Source organism: Alexandromys fortis, unplaced genomic scaffold (assembly GCF_014885135.2).
Source record: "Alexandromys fortis isolate MF-2015 unplaced genomic scaffold, M_Fortis_MF-2015_v1.1 scaffold_161, whole genome shotgun sequence".
Classification (NCBI taxonomy): Eukaryota; Metazoa; Chordata; class Mammalia; order Rodentia; family Cricetidae; genus Alexandromys; species Alexandromys fortis.
The window spans coordinates 1,859,012-1,883,136 of record NW_026068073.1 but is presented as its reverse complement, the minus strand read 5'-3'; the positions used below and the strand labels follow the sequence as shown (position 1 = coordinate 1,883,136).

The window sequence follows — 24,125 nt, the reverse complement described above, 5'->3', positions numbered from 1 at the left end:
TTCGGGGGCACAGACCCCCCCACATGCACAGCTCACAGGAATTCAAGGCACAGTAAACCACAAAGAGAAGCAGGAGGTGACAGAGAGACAATGATAGCAACGGGGACACGGCAGAGGCAGGGGAAAGTCCCATCACACGTGGAGGGCACTGAGGCAGGGTCTAAGAACAGGGTCAGGACAGGAAAAACAGAATGGAGTCAGACATGGTGTTTACAAGGAGAGAGGAAGGAACGACCGAGCGTCCATTGGAATCACACTTGGGGCAGCTGAGACGAAGGTTCCCCGGCCAAGATAGGGACTTAAAGGCCTGAGAGTAATGTCAGAGGAGTACAAGTACCGTAAAGCAGACCAGTGACAGAATCAACCAAGACCAGGGGGGCGGTGATAAAGGGACCAGACAGAGGAGAAGGTGCAGGCCAGAGACAGAAGACCGGCGATAACCACGGTACAGAGAAGATGGCAGTGGGAAACATGGAGGCAACGGTGGTAAAGACAAAAAGAACAAAGCAGAGCGGGCAGGGACAGGACAGGGACAAAGCTGGGGCCAGGATATTAGCTGAGGAGTGGGGCAGTGAGTTTGGAGAAACAGAAGTTGAGAAAAAGAGAGGAGAGGAAGGAGAAGAAATCAGGGGTGTAGCCAGTCAGGGAGAGGGGGCACTGGGTCCAGAGAGGTGGGCAGACATGGGGAGAGCAGGACCGAGTCAGGGAGGAGGGCATCAGAGAAAGAAGAGCAGACAGTGTGACCAACGCAGACAGTGGAGCTCTGAACACAGCTGGGTCTGGGTCCCCAGCAAGACCTATGGCAGCTCCCCAGAAGCACCCAGAACCCAGGACGCCGAATCTCTTCTTTGAGTCACTTAGGTGGGTTGTCACCTTAGGTTGCTATTGTGGGGAAAGCGTCCCATCCAGCTGCTAGATTTGTGATAGACTTCTGATCTCTGGTCTTCTTTCTGTGGCCCACACGGGGGTGCAGAAGCACGTGGGGATTCTTTTGTTTGACTCAACACATATTGGCCATGTGTACAATGATAGGAGCTGGGGAGAGAGCAGGGAGTAAAACATGTGACCACGCCAGTTTCCACCTTGCTGGGGACAATGAACATATAATGCCAACTAGGGCTAAGAAAAACCAAGCAAAGCTGAGAGGAAGGAGTAATTGAAGCTGCCGTAATGGCTGGCGGGGTGGTTCAGACCAGAGGTGCCACAATGCCAGGTAGTTTTCCCACTGAGGAGAAATCAGCGGGTCCACCCTGTGGGCACTATACAATCCTTGGCATCTTAGAGGATGGAGGGGGATGCCAAGGGTTCCGCTTCCACTCAAGGCAGAGTTCACACTCAGCTGAGGGAGCAATGACTTCAGGACAAAGGGAACTAGAAGTCGGTTGGTGACGGTGTGTGGTCTTGAGACCCGGCTTGTAGGGATGGCTCAGTAGATAAAGCACTTGCTGTGTGTGAAGACCTGAGTTCAGATCTGCAGAATTCACAAAGTGCTGCCTGTCATCCCCATAGTCAGGGGCAGTCTGAGGGGACACCTGTGTTCTGCTGGTTGCTAGAACAGCTGACCCCTGGGTTTGGGGACCAACCCTTCCTTAGTGAAGTCCTCCGATCTTCAAAAGGCTTGTAGAGGTGTTGGCTGGATCCAGGCTTTGTTAACTTTGCAAGTGTATCTTTCTAACAACGAGTCTCTAAATTGTGTGTGTGGTGTATGTATGTGTGTAATTCTGTGTGTGTGGTGTGTGTGTATAATTGTGGCTGTGCTGTATGTATGTGGGAGGGTGAGCCATGGAGGTGAGAGGTAAGTGTCCACAGAGGAAATGCCTACGTTTGTGTTTTTAGACACATATTTTCACGCAGAATCTGCTCAAGTAATAATGGATTGTCCTCATGTTTGTGTACTTGGTGATAAATATCCATATCTATGCATCCAGGTGAAGTCAGGTGCTTAGTGGTGCACGCCTTTAATCCCAGCACTCGGGAGGCACAGGCAGGCGGAGCTCTGTGAGTTCAAGACCAGCCTGGTCTACAGAGCAAGTCCAGGACAGCCAGGGCTACACAGAGAAACCTTGTCTTGAAAAAAAAAATAAGAAGGAAGAAGGAAAGAAGGAAGGAAGGAAGGAAGGAAGGAAGGAAGGAAGGAAGGAAGGAAGGAAGGCTGGAGGGAGAGAGGAAGGGAGGGAGGGAGGAAAAAAAAGCTTCAGACTAATTTAAAGACCTCTGTCCATGCCTTATAAAAAAAAAAATGACAGTGTATCCCAGAAAGCCTTGTGTTTGGATTTCCAGGGTTTCCAGTCAGTGACAAATAATACTGCCATGAGTGTCACTGCTCAGGTCTCCCTGAGGACTTGCCTGTCTGCTCAGGGTCAGAAGAAGAGGTCGGGTCAGCAGCCACACTTGCTTGAGACAGGAGCATGATACACAGCTGCATCCCAGCACTCGGGAGGCGGAGGCAGGAAGATGATAAAGCAGAGGCCAGTCTAGATGACATGGTGATACCCTGTCACTAACTAACTTAAATAAAGAAACAATAAAATACTTCTGCATTCTCTGCTTCATGGGGCAAGATCCTCTGACTTCATGTCTAGGCAGTCTCCGTGGAAATGCACAGGTGCCGCTGTCACCGCCCTTTCTTTGTGGGATCCTATGCCAACTGAAACCGGGGAGGGGAACAAGAGGACAGTGCACAGCATGGGCAGACAGGAGTGTGTGTGTGCGTGCCTGTGTGTGTGCGTGCCTGTGTGTGCGTGTGTGGTCTGTGTGCATCCTACAACAGCAGCCCCTTCTCTCACACTTGTGAACAAGAGGGCAGTGCACAGCATGGGCAGACAGGTGAGTGTGTGTGCGTGTGTGTGTGCATGTGTGCGTGTGTGGTATGTGTGCATCCTACAACAGCAGCCCCCTCTCTCACACTTGTGAACAAGAGGGCAGACGGGAGAGAGAGAGAGAGAGAGAGAGAGAGAGANGAGAGAGAGAGAGAGAGAGAGAGAGAGAGAGAGAGAGAGAGAGAGAGAGAGAGAGAGAGCGAGCGTGTGTGGTCTGTGTGCATCCTACAGCAGCAGCCCCTTCTCTCACGCTGTGAGCAATAGAGCCATGGTGCTCACTGTTAGGCTGGGGACAACACATATTTCTTGGCTCAAGTAACTGAAAATCTCCAGACGATGACCCGCGTCAGGAGCGGCTGCCTCAGGCAGGCAGCTGAGTGCTGTGACCATGGATATGTCCCTCGCCAGGCATGGTGGCACAGGTCGGTCATCCCGGAGACTAAAGATGAGGGAGGAGGTCTGTGCTGACACAGATGGCTCAACAGTGAAGAGTGCTTGCTCCTCCGTGAGACCCCTAGAATTTCCCACTGGAGGGCTAGAGGTGGCTGAGTATGAGAGAGCCTGTCTAACGTGGGAAAAGCTCTGCTCCACGCCTCGCACCACCCACACATACTATGTTCCTCATTCTCAGGCCAGAACAGCAGCTAACTCACAAACTACAGTAGACACAGTGTTCACAACCTGGGCTTGGACAGAAACCTCTGAGTCAAATGGGCGTTCCTTAGTCTCCAGTCAGTCCTGCTCCCAGACTGAGATTTAGCCAGAAGAATAAGGACTGAATTTGCCCATAACTTGATGGAGTATGAGCCCAGCAAATGGGCACCACCATCTGCAGGTACCTTCTTCCCCACAGCATCCCCAGCACCAAAGCAATACCCCTTCCCTGGTAACCAGGGAGGGCTCTGAGAATCGGTCCAGGCCTGGGCCTGCATGTGCTTCTTCTCAGCTATAACCCGATCCAAGAGGGGAGTGGGGTGGGAGTTTCAGTAGAGGAGAAGCCTCGTGCAAGAGCAGGGGCAGGTGTGTGGGTGCAGCCGTCACTGCTTCAGAGAAGCCTGCCCAGAGGTCAGTGACCTGCCACTCTCCAGAAGACCAGGTTCTCTGACTCACAAATTTGCTTTTGGTTGGTTTGACTTTGTTTGTTTGTTTGTTTGTTTTGTTCACTTTGTTTGTTTTTGAGACAGGGTCTCACTATATATCCCTGGATGGCCCAGAAATTGCTATGTAGACCAGGCTGGCCTTAAAACTCACAAAGATCTACCTGCCTCTGCTCTGTGAATAGTTTCTTCATGTATGAATTGAATTACCAGGTCAACAAGCTTTCTCCAAAAGCTAAAGTGGGGGCCAAAGAGAGGATGAAACATAAGTTCAAACACACACACACACACACACACACACACACACACACACGGCAGGTTAGTAGCAGCACTTTTGATCCCAGCACTGGGAAGGCACAGACACACGGACACACATGCCAGACAGGCCAGATACAGTGCAAGATATTGTAATTCCAGCACTGGGGAGGAACACACACACACACACACTGTCATCCCAGCATCGGGTAGGGACACACACACACACACTGTCATCCCAGCATCGGGTAGGGACACACACACACACACACTGTCATCCCAGCATCGGGTAGGGACACACACACACACACACACAGTCATCCCAGCACTGGGGGAGGTTAGCAGTCCATGTCACACAAAGGAAAAATGTCCACATCCTTAAATGTACCGAATCCCACTCGTGGGAGTCTACATGGACGGCACAAGCCTGTATTACAGACAGCCAGTGCGGTGGTGTTTACAGTGGAAGGAAAACGGAATGACTGGCATCGCCACCTAGAAGGGACAACCTAGGACAACCTAATTATCTGGCCTACTCTAGGCCCGAGGCAGAGGATTGTCTGGCATTAGAGTGAAATTCTGAAGGATGTATCGGCGTGGACATTCGCATCAGGGAGGCCCCAGGATACAGGCGAGACCAGTGCTCTGGGTCGCGCGCGAGCACCATGGTGCTGGAGAGATGGTGCCTTGCCAGCACGGAGACCCAGTTCAGACACCAGCCCTGCAGCCAGCCAGCCTGGCCAGTGAGCACCAGGCTCAGTGAGAGACCCTGCCTCCAAACCGAGGTGGTGAGCAGCTCGGGGAAGTGCTGGTATAAAGACCACCATGCTGGGCACTCTTCTTTAAAATGTGCCTGATGGGGGCTGGAGAGATGGCTCAGAGGTTAAGAGCATTGCCTGCTCTTCCAAAGGTCCTGAGGTCAATTCCCAGAAACCACACGGTGGCTCACAACCATCTGTAACGGGGTCTGGTGCCCTCTTCTGGCCAGCAGGCATACACACAGACAGAATATTGTATACATAATAAATATTTTTTAAAAAAAAAAATGTGCCTGAGAGCACACGTGGGCGCAGTTCTCATGAAGGCCAGAAGAGGGTGCTGGATCTCCTAGAACTGGAGTTTCTGGTGGTTGGGAGCTGATGTGAGGGCTGGAAGCTGACTCTGGGTCCTTCCTAGAAACAAGTGCTTTTACGGCTTAGCTATCTCTTCACCCACACTCTTAAAAAGAAAACCTTTTTTATTTATTTATTTATTTATTTATTTATTTATTTATTTATTTATTTATTGAGATAAGTCTTACGTAGCCCAGGCTAGCCTTACATTCCTGATTCTCCTGCCTCTGCCTTTCAGGTGATAAACAAGCGTTTATCCCCAGTCCTAGAAAGAGAAAAAGTACATCTCTTTATTTAAGAAAAAATATTTTACCAGGCTGCCGTGGCATATAGCTTTAATCCCAGCCATTGGGAGACAGAGGCAGGCAGATCTCTTGAGTTCCAGGCCAGTTCCAAAAATTAAAAAAATTAAAAGCCATATTTTAAGGGGAGACTGTGGTTGGGATGTATTGTATGAGAGAAGAATTTTTAAAAAATAGTTTATTTTATGTACGGCAATACAGTTTAAATACTAAATAATTATTACAGAAGAATTTTATATTGTTTTAGTTAGAAGAAAAAAGAAGAAAATTTCACATTACAAAACTCTATCCCCAAAACAAATATACCAGGAAGACATCATCCTTTTTTGGTTTTCCCCGGTATTTGGTTTTTTTGAGACAAGGTTTCTCAGTGTGGTTCTGGCTGTCTTGGAACTCGCTCTGTAGGCCAGGCTGGCCTCGAACTCAAAGAGATCCCCCTGCCTCTGCCTCCCGAGTGCTGGGATTAAAGACGTGCGCCACTGCTGACCAGCTCCACGTTGTCTTTTCCAAGAGTAATGGGACAGGCGAGCTGGGCATCTGCCACAGCCGTGAACTTGGAGGAAGGACACTCGTGGGCCTTTTGGGGTGCAGAAACTGTTCTGCTACTTCACTACACAAAAGACACCACTGATCTTCCAGGAAAAGCAAACCCAGAACCAACAACCAGGAAAATAGTTTCCACATACTCTCACCTGCACTCTGTCCTCCCTTGCTATCTGATGTGTGTGTGTGCATGTGTGTGTGTGTTGTGGTGTGTGTGTATGGTGTATGTGGTGTGTGGTGTATGTGCTTTTGTGGTGTGTGGTGTATGTGTTTGTGTGGTGTGGTGTATGTGCTTTTGTGGTGTATGGTGTATGTGCTTTTGTGGTGTGTGGTGTGTGTATGTGGTGTGTGGTGTATTTGCATGGTGTGTGTGGTGCATGTGTGTGTCCTTTCTAAGTGTTAGGCTTTACCCACACTCACGCCTGCCTGTACTATGGCCAGGATCCCACATGAGGGACAATGTGTTTTTGTTTTCCTTCTTTCTTTCCAGTCACCTTACCTAATATTGTCTTTTTAGGTCCATCTAGTTTTCTGTAAATTTCACAAACCTTTAAAAAAAATGTTATAATTTGCACAGAGAAAAACACAAACAGGGTGCTGGAGCAATTGCTCAGGTGTAAAAGCACTGGTGACTACTCTTCCAGAGGACCTGGGTTCAAGTCCCAGCATCCACAAGACAGTTCACAAACATCTGTAACTCCAGTCCTTAGGGGATTCAACCTCCTCCTCTAGCCTCCATGGCCATTGCGCGCACGCGCACACACCCACACTCACAAACATTAAAATAAAATAAACACAGGTTAAAATAAAATGAAAGTAACACAGGTTACTTGCTGTATAGTCCAGCAAATTCTTTCTTTTTTAAAATTTTTGTGTGTGCAGATATGTTCAGCCCTGTGGAGGTCAGAGGTAAACGTTCAATATTTTCCTCGCCTTGTTCATTTATTTATTTACGTGTGTATGTATTTTGAGGCAGCATCCCTCTCTAAACCTAGAACTCAGCCATTGGCTAGACAGGCTGCCCACCAAGTCCCGGTGATTTTTCTGTCTCCACCTCCCCCCAGATTTTGTGCAGTGCTGTGCTGTGCCCACATGGCACTTTACCAACTGAGCTGTGTCCTCAGCCACCAGCCGACTTTTATAGGTGGAGGGGGTGTCAGCAGAACCCTCTCATGCTCATGCAGACCATTTTCCTAAGGACAGCCCGAGTTTCAGTGGGGCCTCTTCTGTGATGACCCTCCTTGCTCGGTGTCTGGAGTCTGTTGTGCTGTGGCAGGTGATTGTCTGGCATCGTTCCTCCTGCTCTAGGTGCTACTTGTGGGCACAGCACACATGGTTCACCTTCATCAATAGGTCACCTAGGAGAGGAGGCTCCTCTGGGCAAGTCTGTGAGGGAGTTCCTATGGGCTAATTGAGGTGGGAGGACCCACCCCAACAATGGGCAGCAGAATCTCATGAGTTGGGGTCCTGGACTAAATATAAAGGGGAGACTGAGCTGAGTGAGCACCAGGAACCATCTCTCTGTGTTTCCTGAGTGGGGATCCCATGTGACCAGCCACCTCAATGCTCTTGCCGCAAAGACTTTCCCACCATGATGGACTGTACTCAAACTGCAGGTGTAGATAAACCCTTCCTCTCACAGAGGTGAGAAACTCATCCGCCCTTCCTCTGCTGTACATCTGACCTGCTTTCTGATGGTGTCAGCCTAGGAATCGGATACACAGACGCCCAGAGCGACCATTCTTTCTGAATAGTATTCTCTGATATTAATGGACCATCAACAAGCACTCCAGCTGTCATTGCCGAGTCCTCTGTGGATCTTGAAGACATGTGTTTTCATTTTTCCCGGAAAATACTTAGGAGTAAGGCCACAGGTCCTAGTGTTTAGTTTTTCCAGGAGCCTTCTTACCCACCCGTTTGCATACTCCCATAGCAGTGAGCACTCTAGTCCCTTGCACACTCCCACAGCGGTGTGTGAGCACTCCAGTCCCTTGCACACTCCCACAGCAGTGTGTGAGCACTCCAGTCCCTTTGCACACTCCCACAGCGGTGTGTGAGCACTCCAGTCCCTTTGCACACTCCCACAGCGGTGTGTGAGCACCCCAGCATTTGCTATTGTTGTCTTCATTGGTCCATCTGCAGTGGAGAGTAGTTTTTTTGTTGTGGTTCAATCTGATGTTGAACACCTTTGTGATGGTGACTTCTGTCACCTTGACACAACCTAGAACCATCTGGGAAAGGAGCCACAACATGGGACTGTCTAAATCAGGATGACCTATGTGTATGCCTGTGGAGATTGTCTTGGTTGCATTAACTGAGTCGGGAAACACACTCACGGTGGGCAGCACCATTCCTTGAGCGGAGGATCTTAGACCCTATGTACCAGAGCTGAGACAGTGATCTGAACACTTCTTCCCCTATGTACCAGAGCTGAGACAGTGAGCTGACCACTCCTTCCCGCCTTAACTTCTCTGCAATGAAGCTTCCTGGACCTGGGAGCTGAGTAGACCCTTCCTCCCTAAAGTTGCTTTTGGTAGCCTATTTTATTCTTCCAATCAGAAATGAAACTCAAATAACCATTTAAAATTTCTTTTCATGTATTGATATTTTTTTAAGTGCTGGGAGAAAGCCATGAGAGGTAGGAGTCTAGCCCTTGGCCCTCAGCTCAGCTACCCTTCAGAGTGTTTATCAATCCCTCACACGTGCTCTGTGAAATGTCTGGGTGTCTTATCTGTTTTGTTTGTTTGTTTGTTTTTATTTATTTTTTTTATTTTTTATTTTTGAGACAGGGTTTCTCCGTAGCTTTTGGTTCCTATCCTGGAACTAACTCTTGTAGACCAGGCTGGCCTCGAACTCACAGAGATCCGCCTGCTTCTGCCTCCCGAGTGCTGGGATTAAAGGTGTGTGCTGCCACCGCCCGGCTCTCTTGTCTGCTTTTGAACAGACTGTTGGTCTTTAGTTGTTGGTCCATAGGAGCTGCTCATGGTGTTGACATCCTTCCTCTCCACAGCCCAGCTTGTCCCTTCGTCTTCTCATTACTCTCCATGGTTTGTGTCCTGTACCCAGGCACCACAGTTCGCTGGCCATCTGTTGACCTGCACTGACGGCTTGTGGAACGTCGTGACGCTTTCCTCCATGCCCACCCCCTGGCCTGCCATGTGCACCTTCGTCCACTCCCATCATAGTGGCTCTGCCCGGTGCACGTCACTTCTCCGCATTCCTGTGTCTGTTACCAGTTTAAGGTTTTTGGAAAAGCCCCTTTAGGGTCCTGACCCTCGTTTGTACTGACTTGATGGTCACATGCTGTCACTAAGGAAAATTTGCTTCATGATCTGCATGCACAGTGTCCCCCACATTTGGGTTGAGGATGTGACTAAGGACTGGGTCTTGAATTTTTATGGATTGTGATTTTTTTTTGTACGAAGTGTTCTCAGACCTCACTGAGTCTAACTTGCCTAGGAACAGCCTCCACATCCTGTCTATTCCCTCACACGGTCCAATTCCCATGTTACTCTCTGAGCTTGATGGCTTGAGCAAGCTGTCACATAGGAGGTAGGGCTTAAAGTTAACCTTGAGCTGTGCGTGCGGCTCCTGCCCCCGGCTGCTGTCCCCGTTGATCATTTTGACAAGCACCGTCAACCCCCAAGCCATCTTGCTGGCCCTGCTTTGACTCTCTTTCCAGAACAAATCATGAATTATAAAACATGGGTCCACACAGCTCTCTCTCCACTCAGTTATCTGTCCTCATACCAAAGCCATGCTCCCCAAGCTCTTAGCTTCCAGCTAAGTTTGAAATCAAGTAGTTTGTCAGGTGTTGTTTCTCGACTTGTCCTGGCTGCTCAGGACCCTTGGGTTTCCACAGACTTGTGCTGAACCTGTGGCTTCTGTAAGAAACATGTTGGGCTTGCGGTGGGTGCTGTGCCAAGTCCACAGGTGGTAATATCTTCCAACCTGCAGGCGTCTGTTTCTTCTGACCCCCTAGGCGCTGTGGCACACGATGAACATGGCACGTGGTGTCATGGCACGTGGCGAACACGGCACGTGGTGAACACGGCGCGTGGCAAACATGGCACCCTTTGTTAAAATTTTCTATGCACTCCTTATGTTTTATGCTATTTCACCAGGACTTAATTTTTTTCATCTTCAGCTAGTATAATTAATTCCATTGACTATCATTTAAGTTGTCCCATTGACCTTTCTTCTACATGTTTGTTCTAGAATCTGGTTTTGCAGATGGCGTCAGGCTTCCTGTGTGTGTTCCTTGGGTAAGAACAGTTCTGGGGGTTCTCCGTGCCTGCTGGGGCCTCCCTTCCCTGTGCTCAGTGCTGACTTGCACCCATTGCTCCCTGAATGTTAAGCACACACTGCTCAGGGTCTAATCCCTCACTCACAATGTCGTAACCTTTTCACATATTACGGTTAATCGCCAGTGTTTTAGTAAGGATTTTTCCCATCTGTGCCCAGGAGGGATATTGATCTATAATTTCCTTTCTCATGATGTCAGGTTTGGGTGTTGGGATCTGGTGCCCTGTGAAGTGGTTTTGAAACGGTTTCTTTCTTTGCTATTTTCCAAAAGTGTGTGGGTGAACATGTGTGTGAGACCAGGACTTTGATCACTGCAGCTCATTATGTGCTCTCACGCCGCTGCTGTCCCCGTAGACCCTTGCACACTCACCACGCCTGAGGTTTCCCCTCTCACACCGCTGCTGACCCCTGTAGACCCTTGCACACTCACCACACCTGAGATTTCCCCTCTTGCACCGCTGCTGACACCTGTAGGCCCTTGCACACTCACCACACCTGAGGTTTCCCCTCTCGCACCGCTGCTGACCCCTGTAGGCCCTTGCACACTCACCACACCTGAGGTTTCCCCTCTCGCACCGCTGCTGACCCCTGTAGGCCCTTGCACACTCATCATGCCTGAGGTTTCCCCACTCACACTGCTGCTGCCTGCCCTGAAGGCCCTCGCACACTCACCACGCCTGGGAGTTCCCCCTCTGGCACCGCTGCTGCCCCGCCCTGTAGGCTCTTGCACACTCATCACACTTCTGAGATTCTCCCTTGCACTACTGCTACCCTGGTTTGTAGGCCCTTGCACACTCACCATGCCTGAGATTCCTCTTCTTGCACCATTGCTGCCTCCCATAGGCCCTTGCACACTCACTATGCCTGAGACTTTCCCTTTCGCACCACTGTTACCCCCTGTAGGTCCTTGCACACTCACCATACCTGAGATTCCCCCTCTCGCACTGCTGCTCCCCACTGTAAGACCTTACACACTCACCACGCCTCTCAGTCCCAACACCAGGTAAACCTCCACTGACTGGCATGCTGGTCCGCACGGAAGGCAATGCTCCTGTCTTTCATGTTTGCTCTTATCTGACTGCCAGACACTGTGGATGCCCATGGCATGAAACCCGTCTCACACTGTGTTCCAGAAAGACATTGTGGGTACATCAGGCTCAGCTACTCACTGCTATGGCGGTCCTGGGTTTTCCCCTCACTCCGAGGTGTAGCTGCCCATGAGGCCCTGAGTTGTCAATGTCTGAGTCTCAGCAAGGCCCTTCTGCTTTGGCCAGGCTGGTGGTCCAGCAGGCTGAGCAAGTCAGTGAACAGCTCCTCTTCATGGCCTCTGCATCAGCTCCTGCTTCCAGGTTCCAGTTCCAACTTCTTACAATGCTAGACTATGATCTGAAAGCGTCAGCCAAATAAACCCTTTCCTCCCCAACTTGCTTTTTGGTCATGGTATTTTTGTCACAGCCGTAGAAACCCTAACTAAGGCAGAAGTTTTCTCTAGATTACTTGGTATCTGCCCTACCCTAGAGAAGGAAGCCGCCACTTCCCCAAGGTTTGTAGGAAATATATGAAAATTAAGTTCAAGGAGGTGCACCGGCTCATTCTAGCCACACTTTGCACTCCCTGAAAATGGCTTCCCATTGGCCAGGATAAAATGATAGTGTTTCATATCCCTCATTACAGTAGTAACCCACTGCTGTATAACAAATTACCCCAGGACTTAACAGTTTCAAACAGCAAAACCATTTCATTCTCTCTTAAGCTTTCTGTAAGTCAGGAATCAGGGAAGGGCTCAACTGAGCAGTTCTGGCCCTTGACGTCCTTTGGTGGGTGCTAAGAGGCAGGAGTAAGGGAGGGCTGAGGTCTTGGGGCCTCTCTATGGAAGGTTGAGCTTCCTCCTGGCATGGCAGCCTTGGGAAGTCTATCCACTTGGAAGCTGGCAAAGACCTGCGGGACAGCAGCCCAGCAAGTGAAGCAGAAGTTGCAGCCCCCTCCTGATCTTACCGTGAAAAGGTCCCAACCACGGGCTCAAAGGTCACGCTATTTCTGTTAATTGGTAAGCATTTATTTATTGTGTGTATGCAACACGTGCACACACGGAGGGCAGAGTCACGTCTAGGAGTCACTTCTCTACCTTCACCATGTTGATTCCGTGACTCAAACTCAGGTCGCCAGGTTTGATGACAAGGGCCTCTACCCACTGAACCGTCTTCCCTTCCCTCCCTATATCTTTTTGATATTGCATTTTGAGACAAGTCCTGATACACAGCTCAGGCTGGACTCAAACTCTCTATCCTCCTGCCTCAACCTCATGAGGGCTGGCATTATGAGCTGACTTGCCCTAGTTGTGTTTTCGTTTGTGTGCATGTGTGTATACATGTTTGTGCATGCATATGAGTGTGCAAAAATGCATACTTGTATGTTTATAGACAGATGTGTTTATGTGCACGTGTGTAGTGCACGTGTATGTGCAGGCATGTATTTGTGCAGGTGTTTATGTGCATGTATATATATGTACACGTGTATTTCAGATGTGCATACATGCAAGTATGTGTTTGCGCCTGTATGTGAAGATATGTGTATGTACAGGTAGGTGCATGTGCACATGTGGTGCAAGTGTGTGTGCACAGGCTTGTGTACGTGTATGCATATGCAGGTGCGTGTATGTCTATGTAGGTGTGGGTATTTGTACATATATTCACAGGTGTGTATATGTGTGTGTACAGGCTTGTGTATGTATAGTTGTGTGCATGTGCATGTGGAAACCAGAAGTCATTGTCAAATATCTTTCTCAGTTGCTCTTTGCTTTTAATTTTTAAATTTTATATATGAGTGTTTTGCCTGTACGTACGTACATGTACCACATAAATGCCTAGTGCCCTCAGAGGCCAGAGAAAGCATTAAATGTCTTGAGACTGCCGGACAGTGGTGGCGCACACCTTTAATCCCAGTACTCGGGAGGCAGAGGCAGGTGGATCTCTGTGAGTTTGAGGCCAGTCTGGTCTACAGAGCTAGTTCCAGGACAGGCTCCAAAGCTACAGAGAAACCCTGTTTCGAGAAACAAACAGAAAAAAAATCTCTTGAGTCTGGAGTTAAAGACAGTCACAAACTGCCATGTGAGTGCTGGGAACGGAGTCCTCTAGCAGAGCGTGGTTACCACCAAGCCAGCTCTCTAGCCTCTCCACTTGCTGTGAGCCAGGGTTTCTTTCTTTCTTTCTTTCTTTCTTTCTTTCTTTCTTTCTTTCTTTTTTTTTTTTTTTTTTTTGGTTTCTCGAGACAGGGTTTCTCTGTGGTTTTGGAGCCTGTCCTGGAACTAGCTCTTGTAGACCAGGCTTGCCTCAAACTCACAGAGATCCGCCTGCCTCTGCCTCCCGAGTGCTGGGATTAAAGGCATGTGCCACCACTTGCTGAACCTGCTGCCCAGCCAGTCCTGAGGATCTTCCCGTTGTCCTGCTCAGTGCTGGGACTGCTGGTACACCCACTACCGCAGTGTCTTTTCCATGGCCTGGGAGCGAATGCAGGAATGCAGGCACTGAGTCCTCTGGAAGCCCCCAGCCTGGTGTTTTGAGATTGTGTATATCTTCAAGCCTTTGTGGCCTGGAGGATCACTGCCACCGTCTCCTACTATACAGCTGTTGTAATGGTTCAGGAACAAAAGTACCTGACAGACAACGAGGGTGTGGGGTTCTCATGGTTTCCAAGGGTTTCAGTGAGTCCTAGGGGGAGCTGGGGCTGGGGACTTGCGCTCTGGAGGAGGGCAGGCTAATGCTGAGGGATTTCAGTGCACCATGGGGTTGCTGATCTTGAGGGTCTTCCATGTTTCCCGAGAGGGTACCTACACTGAGGCGGGAGGCTGAAGCTTGAAGCTAGTCACATGGCAGGGACTGAGAAACAGAGAGCCAGACCTTCAAAGGCCAACCCCAGTGACCCACTTCTGCTGGCCATCAAAATAGTGCCACCAGCTGGGGACCCAGTGTTCAAAGCATGAGCCTTGGGGGAGGGGAGCTTCTCAAACCCAACCGTAAGACTCACCTGACATAGGTTCTCTATGTCCGATGCCATCCCGAAGCCATTGGTGAAGGGATGAAGCCATGACTCACCTGACATAGGTTCTCCATGTCCGACGCCATCCTGAAGACACTGAACTCACCTGACATAGGTTCTCTGTATCCGACGCCATCCTGAAGACACTGGTGAAGGGATGAGGCTATGACTCACCGGTACAGCATATGCCCAGAACGCTTGCTGCCCTAGGCTCCATGCCCAGCAACAGGCATGGCGACACAGTGCTGTCATTCAGCATTTGGAAAGTGGAAGCAGGAGGATCAGAAATTCAAGGCCATCCTCCTTTACTTGTGAGTTTGAGGCTACTGTGGGCTACAGGAGACCGTTTCAAGGTTGCCACTAATCAAGACTAGTCTTGGCTGAAGGTTAGCTCAGGCATCAGGGTGGAGCTGAGGTGGGACCGGGTGGCATTGAAGCCGATGTCACATTTGCGAAGTCTAGACTCTGACCAAGTTGCTCTGCTCATCCTGCCCTTTCTTGTCTCCAGCCTTTCTGCCTTTCAGAAAGACACCCCCGCCATTGCTATCATCTGATGGCCCCTTCCTGCCTGCTCCAACTTCCTCCTCAGCATCCAGGCCTGGATGTGGTCACCTCCTCAGCCTGTGGGTCTCCTCAGCTTTGCTCCCCCACCAACTTCTTCTTCCTTGCTGCTCTCCTCATGGCTTGTGAACCTTCTAGAAGAGGCCTTGAGTTGCCTTGTTTCCTAGAGGGTGAACTGCCCAGGCTCAGGGGCTTGCCCATGCCTCCTCTAGCAATGAGAGCCACTCTCCTCTATCCAGACAGGCAAGCCTGAGATTCCAGAACCTTCCAGAAGCTTCCCTGGGAACTCTGGCTTGGGCCCGGGACCCTCTTGCACTTCATCCTCCACAAGCCCACATTCCTGGCAGTTGACATTAAACCAGAAAGCCCTGTTCCCCAGCAGACTGGTGAGAGTCTGTGGAGCCAACGGGAACCCTGGGTCTCACCAAGCATCCCTCATCCAGGCTCCTAACCAGATGTCAGCACTGCCAGGCACCAGGTAGGCTCTGGTTATGACTGAGCCCTTCTCTCTTTGGTTTTCTCGTGTGTCCCCCAGTACCCACCCCAGCTGTTTCTAAGGCATTTACCCATGACAACCCCCCCCCCCCCCCCCCCCCCCCCCCCCCCCCCCCCCCCCCCCCCCCCCTTCCCGCGCCCCCCCCCCCCCCCCCCCCCCCCCCCCCCCCCGTGAGCTCTAGGTTTGGGCTCTCAGCAAATGTCTGTGGGGCCCCTTCCTTCCAACTCCAAGGGCTGGCCTTGAGCCCCCTGCTGCTTGCTCCAAAGGCAGCAACAACCTCCTGTTTGCTCAGACACCCTGAGGGTTTGGAGAAGGACCCTGGCCTGAGAGAAGGGATCTTCATTCTCTCCTGCCTTCCCTGTCCTAAGTTAGTAGCCAGGTTTTTCCCCCCTTGGAGATGGGAATCAAGGATAGGGAAAACTCCTGCCTACCTTTAACACTGGTAGAGTGGGGAGGGGGGGGTATCTGGTTGGCAATGAAGAAACTATCTCTTCTCAGTCCTTCTGGGTTCCTCTGCCTCAAGCCCCTTCCTCAATGCCCAGCCTTTGGAAAGGGGGCGGGGCAGCAGAGGGCAGGTGAGAACATCACTGACGGTGAAGAGTGGCGTCCTTGTGACCTCTCCCAGGCATCCTGCCCCACCCCCTCTCCCCTAGGCTGGCACCAGCTTCACACCTCTCTGTGTGTCCCAGCACCCTCTGCCTGCACCTGGGAGGTGAGAGTGTGGAGGGGGCTGGGCTTCGCCTCTAATCTGCAGGCGCCCTGGCCACTGCGGAGGTCTGGGGCAGGGGCTCAGAACCAGCACCCCTGCTCATTCTCCCTCGTGGTCACCTGGCCCAAGACAGGCCCCCTCCCCCGTCCCTAAAAAAACTCCCTCCAAAGCCCTTCCTAGAATAAAGACTGAGCTGAGTCTCCATCCTTCTCATCAGATGAGGAGTTCAAGAAACGCTCCGCCTTGTCCTGGCTTCCCAATGCCTCGCCTGCTCCAGTGCCTCCTCCAGGCCTCTGCGCCACCCACCCGCTACTCCTGCCTCAGTTCTCTCCTGGCAACCTTGTCAGGCCACTTCCTTCTGGCTCGGTGACAGCATCAACCCTCAGCCTTCCGACTTCGTCCCGACCCTCTTCCAACACTTCTTTGGCTTTCCTTCTGCCCCCACCCCATTCCTTCCCGGCCTCCCCACCCCCAAACTCCGTGTCTCCTCCACTGCTCTCCAGATTTCCCGCCTCCCTCTTCCCCACCCCACCCCCGCAGCGCCCATCAGGTCCCCTCCATCCCATCCATTCCTTGGAGGTCTTGGAGTTCTCCAAGTTCGAGCCCCAGCTCCCTTTTCCCTCCAATATACCGCTGCTTCCCTTCCCTCTTCCCCTAGAACCCCTTCTCTTCTCCACTCCCCTTTCTCTCCCTTCTGCTTCCTCCTTCCCTCTCCTCCTCCCTCCCTTCTTCCTTTGCTCCCTCCCCCCCCTTCTCGGCTCTGGCTCCCCTTCCCTCCATCCTCCCTCTCCCCTCTCCCTCCCCGTGCCCCCTCCCCCTTCCTCGCCGCCTCTTCTGCCCTCCCTCCCCAGCTTCCCCGGCCACTCTCCCCTCGGCGCCCTCCCTTCTCCTCCCTCCTCCTCCCGCTCCCCACCAGCATCAGTATTCCGCTCGCGTCCACGGGACTCTCGGCTGCTCTCGGCGGCTGCCGCACCGTCCGAGCGGGGGCCGGGCCGGGCCGGGGCCTGGGGGGGTGGGTGGGGGGAGCGGCGGGGCCGCGGCGGAGGCGGGCGGCGGCCAGGCTGGCAGGCGGCGAGCGCGGAGCGCGGGCGGGCTGCGGGCCGGGCGGGGGCGGAGCCGCGACCCCGAGGACGCCCCCGGCCCAGGCCCCGCGCCCCGAGCGGACCCCGCGGGGCATGCCGCCCCTCGCCGGGAGCCCGGAGCCCGCGGTGAGTCGGAGCGCAGCGCGCAGAACGCGGGGTCGAGGCAAGACAGGGGGCCGGGATGGATTGGGACGCGGATCCAGGATGGGGCCGGATGGGATGGAGACGCAGACCCGGGATGCGGGCAGGGACCTGGACCGGCGCCCCAGGCTGGGCGACCGCAGCTGGCTGCCCGGCTGCGGCCCGGGGCGGGAGTCTGCTCCCCCACGCCCTCCTCCCCGCCGCCGGGGGGCGTGCGGGCGATGAGGAGGGGGAGAGGCGGGCACGGGGTTTCCTTGGTGACCGTGCCTGGCAGGAGCGGTTGCCGTGGCAACCGGGGAGAACCGGGGAGTTTGGGAAGTGAACATGGGAAAGCCAAGAGGGGGTGATTGGAGAGAGAGGCAGCCTCAGATCCCACTCCCCATCAACGATCCTCCTCCCTCCGACTGTATGTCTGCCCCTCCCTCCGCTCAGGAACCCCTTTTCCTTGACCGGCATCGGTCCTCAAATCTGCGGTCTTCGCACACGTCTCCCTGGGACCCTTGCTTGCTCGGCGCTATTCTCTCTCTCTCTCTCTCTCTCTCTCTCTCTCTCTCTCTCTCTCTCTCTCTCACCTCCCCAGTCACTGCTGGCTTCCATCACACCTGTTCTTCTGAGGCCTTCTAACTTCCCCTTATCCGGCCCATCTCCGACCCTCTACCCCCGGCGTCCCTCCACCCTCCTTCCTGGAGACCCAGCTGGGCCTGTGCTCCTCTAGGCCCCATTCTTCTCCTTGCCATAAGCTCCTAACCTTGCTGGCTGGCTCCTCAACCCAGATCTTTTGGAAGCCCCATTCTGTGACCCTTCTTCCCCCAAAAGTCTGTCTTCCGGTCTCCTCACAGGCAGGGTACTCAGATCCCACCCACCGCTAGACCTCATATTCTCTCTCTCCAGAACCCTCTTCTTCCTTCAAGCTGTCAATCCTAGGCCAAAGGCTCAGGCTTGGTCCAAAATCCCTCCCTGGTCTCCTTGCTCAATTTCCCCGGACTCACCTCTTGGGCCAGGGGACCAGCCAGCCTCCCCGCTAGATTCTGAGTCCCTCAATGTTCTTGAGCACCCTTTCCTCTCTAGGAACTCCCACCTCTGGCCCTTCCTTGCCCTGCAGCTTCGGGTGGCTTTCCCTAGGCTGGGGAATCCTCCCGGGGAGCACCCCAGCTGGGCAGTAGAGGAGTTTGGGTGCCCCTCGCCCCCTCCCCAGCTGGGAGCTGCTGCCGCGCCTCCCTCCACACCACCACCCATTGCTATGCGCCTCACATCCCAAGTCCAGCCGCGCAGCGCCAGACAGGAACTCTGGGCTACAGTGGCAGCTGGTAGTAGCCGATCCAGGCAGCGGTCAGCACCCCTCCCCACGGCTCCTCCCCGCCAAGACCTTGGCCTGCTGAGTCTCCCTCCTTGCTCTCCTTGGAGCATCTATTCCGTGCTCACGGCTGCATTTCTTGGCTCCCTCTTCCCCTTCCCACCTGCCACCTCCTCTCCCTGGGCCTTCTCTGATTCCTTCTGGTCCTCAGCCACCTGATTATTCAAATACACACAGAAGAGGGAAACCAAAAAGAGACTGTTGGGAGACATTCAAAAGGGAGTACAGAGATGGAGAGTCAGAGTCAGAGTGAGGAATGACTTCCATACAGACACACATACAAGAGTTTATTGCACGGAATCTCTCTCTCTCTCTCTCTCTCTCTCTCTCTCTCTCTCTCTCTCTCTCACACACACACACACACACACACATGCACACATGCGCGCACACACACAACACAAAGGCTTAATTTCCTTTATGGAAAAATTCATTTGGGAGATGGGAAGGGATACAGATTCCCACTGAGCCAGCACAGAGACCCAGAACCACAGACTCAGGGAGACTGAGACCCATGAACCCCTCTGCTAGAACCAGAGAGCATTCTGCCACCCAGAAGCAGAGAGAAGTCCAAATCAGCCCAGAGGAAAGTGTGCAGTCACCACACACACACCAGGAAAGACGGCCCCACACTTGAAAGCCTGTGCTCACAGAGCCCTGGAGGGAAGGACAAAGGCAGAGGCCCTCCTGTGCACATGCTCCTCTCAGAGACAGAGAAGGAGGCCCTGAAGCCCCACCCACAGCAACTGTAAAGATGAGTAGCCCCACTGTCCACACCGTGGGGTGCAATTGAAGGGAGGGTGTCATTGCTAGAGGGACACCAGGGCCAGGGAGCCGGCAGCAGGTGCCCCTCAAAACCCCAGAAGCCAGGAGGGAGCTCTGCCAAGATCTGTCACCCCAGAGGACAGTGGAAGTGAGACCTCAGGCTCCAAAGGCCCCTAACAGCTGGCAGGCAGAGCACAGGCGCAACATCAGAGTCCACGTGGAAGCTGCTCTGCTGCAGAGGACGCTCTGTGTAGCCTCTTGCGTGGATGCCCTGGCTCATGCTTGGACTCTGCTTTCCAGCCAGGGCCTCCTCCCCCAGCATCAGTGGTCTCCCCATCTTCTCAGTGACCACCCCATCTTCTCAGCTAGGTTTTAGTTGCCTCCATCTATCTGCGCTTTCCAGGGGCTGGCACCTTCCTGGATACCTGTCAGCCTTTTCTGGTGCCAGCACTGGGAGGTCCAGCCCCCATTTCTGCTTCCTTTCCGGGGTCTCCCAAGTCCCTGACTTGTCCCTGGGCCTGGCCAGGAGGGTGGTGCACCTATGACAAGCTAGGCAGGACTGTGTAGTGAGACTCTATCCCCAAACAACAGGTGCTTAAAGAGCAAGAGAGGGAAGTGCTGGGGCAGGGAAAGAAGCTGCCGCCTCCTGTGCCAAGGACAGGTCGAGTCCCTTAACTGGACAAGAGCCCACGTGCAGGTTCCCAAGGTTGGGATCTGCCTGGCGCCTGCAAGAGGCTACCATGTCGTTTATGATCCCCCTCCCTCCACTGACTGCCAATAGGGCACCAGCCGCACATCCAGCAGCCCCATTCCCTGTGTCAGCTCACGCCAGTGGCATGTGAGGCTTCCCTGGGGCAAAGGACAGCTGTATCTTTGAGTGGGATTGGAGAACAGGAGCTCTGGGGACACAGGAAGACTGTCACTTGGTCTCACCGCTAGGTCAGGAGGCAGATGCTGGGCCCTTTGCTGGGGTGACCATGGCCAGCCTGTACTAGTTCACCCATGTTCTCTCTGGAGCCCTATAGGGAACATATGCTTAGGTTGAAGCTTCAGGATTCTCCCTCCCTGCTGAGAAGAAGCCTTTTGCCTTCATTTCCTGGTCCTGAGGCTAGGGTGGTTTTGCCAGACAAGAGGATGGCAAAAGAGTTAACTACAGTGGCAGGATGCCCCTTGTTGCCTGGAAACACACACTAGGCTGTTGTCATGGTAGGTGGGGATGAAAGGGCTGCAAAGACCTAGAGATGGGCAAGGAGGGCTGTGGTATAGAACAGGCAGGAACCCATCCCAGAGCTGTGAGGAGCTGGGGCAGCAGCAAGGTCCTAGCTTTGTGAGCTTAGTCCCAGAGGGAGTTCTTGTCTAGACTCTGTGGGGAAAGTGGGAAGCTCCATGGGGGCGCTGGGGGAGGAGCAGAAGGAAGCTGGCCTGCTCTTGCCTGGCTAGGACATGAGCCTGGTGTAGTCATAGCAGCATTCGGGGGCGCCTCCAGAGCCAGCCCTGTGCCAAGATTCATGGGGATTCCCTCCACTTCTTGTAGTAACCCTAGAAGGGAGACACTGCCATCACGTCAAGTCTGACAGGAGAAACTGGAGCCCATACATACGAGGTGCCTTCTCCCAGTGGCCTCCCCTACCCTGCATACTGCCATGTCAGCTGCAACCACTGCTTTACACAGCAGATCGGAGGCCCAGAGTTGGGAAAGTCGTGGACATTTGGACTTCTAAAAAGACATTAAGAATCTGACCCTGGCCTGGTGGCACTGACCGGTCATCTCAGCCACTTGGGAGGCTGAGGGGGGAAGATGACAAATTCAAAGCTAGTCTAGACCACTTAGCAAAACCCTGTCTCAAGATAACAAAAAAGGGGAGGGGCTGAATGGACCGTGCAGTCTTTAATCCCAGAGGCAGATCTCTGAGTTTGAGGACAGCCTGACTGCATAAGAGAAATTCAGTCTCCAAAACTAAAACAAAAACAAAACAAATATATCCCCTTCTTTGAGCTGGAGAGCTGGTTCAGTGGTTAAGAGCATGTCTTGTGTTTGCAAAGGACCTAGATTTGATTCCCAGCACTCACATTGAGGCTTACCACCTCCTTGGGCACCAAGCATGAGTGTAGTACACAGACATACATGTGGGCAAAACAAAATAGTAAAAATTAATCCAGAAAAAATTAAAAAGAGGACTGGGGCATAGCTCAGTGGTAAAACAAGTACCTAGAGTGTTCTGAGGGCATGGCTTCATGGTAGAGCCCCTGCCTAGAATCCCCCAGTGAGGGGCAGGGCATGGCTTCATGGTAGAGCCCCTGCCTAGAATCCCCCAGTGAGGGGCAGGGTATGGCTTCATGGTAGAGCCCCTGCCTAGAATCCCCCAGTGAGGGGCAGGGTATGGCTTCATGGTAGAGCCCCTGCCTAGAATCCCCCAGTGAGGGGCTGGGGTGTGGCTTCATGGTAGAGCCCCTGCCTAGAACCCCCAGTATGGGGCGGGGTGTGGCTCAGTGGTAGATCTCCTGCCTAGAGTCCCCGAGTGAGGGACTGGGGTGTGGCTCAGTGGTAAGAGCATCTACCTAGAATCTCCCAGTGGGGGCATGACTCAACAGTGGAATACCTGTCTAGAATCTACCAGTGAGTGAAGCTGGGGGTGTGGCTTAGTGGTAAAATGCTTGCCTATAGGCAAGAAGCCCTGAGGTCAATTCTTAGTGCTTAATACTTTTTTAAGAGTCACATGTGTATGTTTTGTCTGCATGTACATACCACATTCCTATCTGGTGCCTAAGGAGTCAGAAAAGGACATTAGATCTCAGGACTGATTGACAGATGGTTGGCAGCTGCCATGGGGGTGCTGGGAACTGAACCTGGGTCCATTTCAAAAGCAGCAATTACTCTTAACCACCGAGCCCATGTCTCCAGCCCCCTTAATACTTTATTATATTTAGCTATTATATGTATTTAGCTATTGGGATTGTGCATGCAGAGGTCAGAAGACAGCTGGTGTGTGTCTTTTCTTTCCTTTGGAGCTCAGTTCCTCAGGTATGGCTAAGCCTGCTAGGCCACCTCACCAGCCCCAATCCTCAATGCTTAAAATAGCAGCAGGAAGGTCCCATAACTCGGGGCTTTCTCTCTTGCTTGCTCATGCCCATAAACCCCGAGAGGGCTGGATGCTCGGGCTGATTGCGGTGGTGGAGGTTTGAGCTTTGACAGTCTGTGTGTTGGGGGTCTCTTGTAGGAAGGAGACCCGGACTGTGTTCCAGGGAATCTACTCTCCAACAAATGGAGTTCTGCTCATTCGGAAATAATGGAATTACCTACGGGCCAAGGGCCGAGTCGTGGAATGAGGGAAGCTGTCTTTCTCCCCAGCGAGAGTCTTCACTTTTCCAAGAGTCTAAGGCAGGGAGATTGCCATGAGCTTGAGGTCAGCCTGGGTCACGTAGTAAGACCTAAATAAAGAAATAGATATGAACGGTACATTTGAATGAAGCCACCATCATCGAGGGCCTGCACTGCACCTGTCGTCTTGAATGTCCACCAAACAGTGTCATCTTTATAGACTGTCAGGGAGGGGTCACTAAGTCGGGGCTCCATCAGGCTCCTACACACCCCCTCTCCCTCCTAGGACACAGTCTGAGAGATGGAGGAAGGTGTTTACTTACAAACAGGTCTTATCAGGAGGCCACTAAAGAAATAGGATGTCTCCTGTGAACAGGTAAGGCCTTGGTCCACCCCTTTCCAAGGACATATGGTGTCAGGTTAAGTTCAAACACAGCCTACACTGAGCCACAGTCTCCCATTGCCCTGGACAGGGGGTGGGGGCTTCATTCTTCCTCTCACAGGCGTGGATAGTAGGGGGTGTGGGATACTGATGGCCTCTGGCTGCCATTTTAGGAAACACAGAACCCTCATCCTTGGAGCCTGCATGGAGGAGCCCCAGGCAGTTAGGATACTCATGTGTGTCTAGAAAAGTCTGCTGTGGCTCTCATGACTTTAGGATTTTCCTGACTGTCACTGCTGTCTCTGGTCTGTCCTTCTCTTTGAGACAAGTTTGACTCAAACCCGGCAGTCCTCTTGCCCCTGACTGACAAACGTTGAGGACAGGATACGGAGCAGCCCAGCAAGCTGCTAGGCACAGCACTCCACAGAAAATACGAGCGCATAGCCCAGAAACAGGCCCAGGAGCCTTCTCAAGAGACTGTTCAGGCCTCCTGCTCAGGCCTCGGCAATAACCATGCTTTCAGTGGCCTTTCCTGCCAAGCTTCAGGTGTAATCATTTCCTCTCTATCAAAGGAAGAGGGGTCTGGAAGTCTTGATTGTGTGGGGGTGTCCTCATACAGATTGACCCGCTTGTGTGTGGGTGTCCACATACATATTGGCCACACCACCAGGCTTCAGAATGACAGCAAACTGAGCTTTTGTGGCTCTGCTGCATGGGCTTCGGGTAGGACGAGATCTCCCCCCTAAGAGCCCTACAGGAGACCATGTCCCACCATGCTATGGGAATTAAAATAGAGATGGCTTCCGCCATGGTCGGCCACACCAAGCCGTCTTTCCTGCTACCACATGTGG

At 52.6% G+C, this 24,125-nt stretch overlaps 1 protein-coding gene across 1 annotated transcript in view; it reads left to right on the top strand.

The window, feature by feature from the left end:
* Window positions 1-17,289: 17,289 nt before the first annotated feature.
* Window positions 17,290-24,125, top strand: part of Lrrc4b (leucine rich repeat containing 4B) — a 35,241-nt gene continuing 28,405 nt past the window's right edge. The window contains exon 1 of the mRNA XM_050121455.1: window positions 17,290-17,442. The gene's annotated coding sequence lies outside the window, so the exon portion shown is untranslated. The remainder of the gene's footprint in view (window positions 17,443-24,125) is intronic.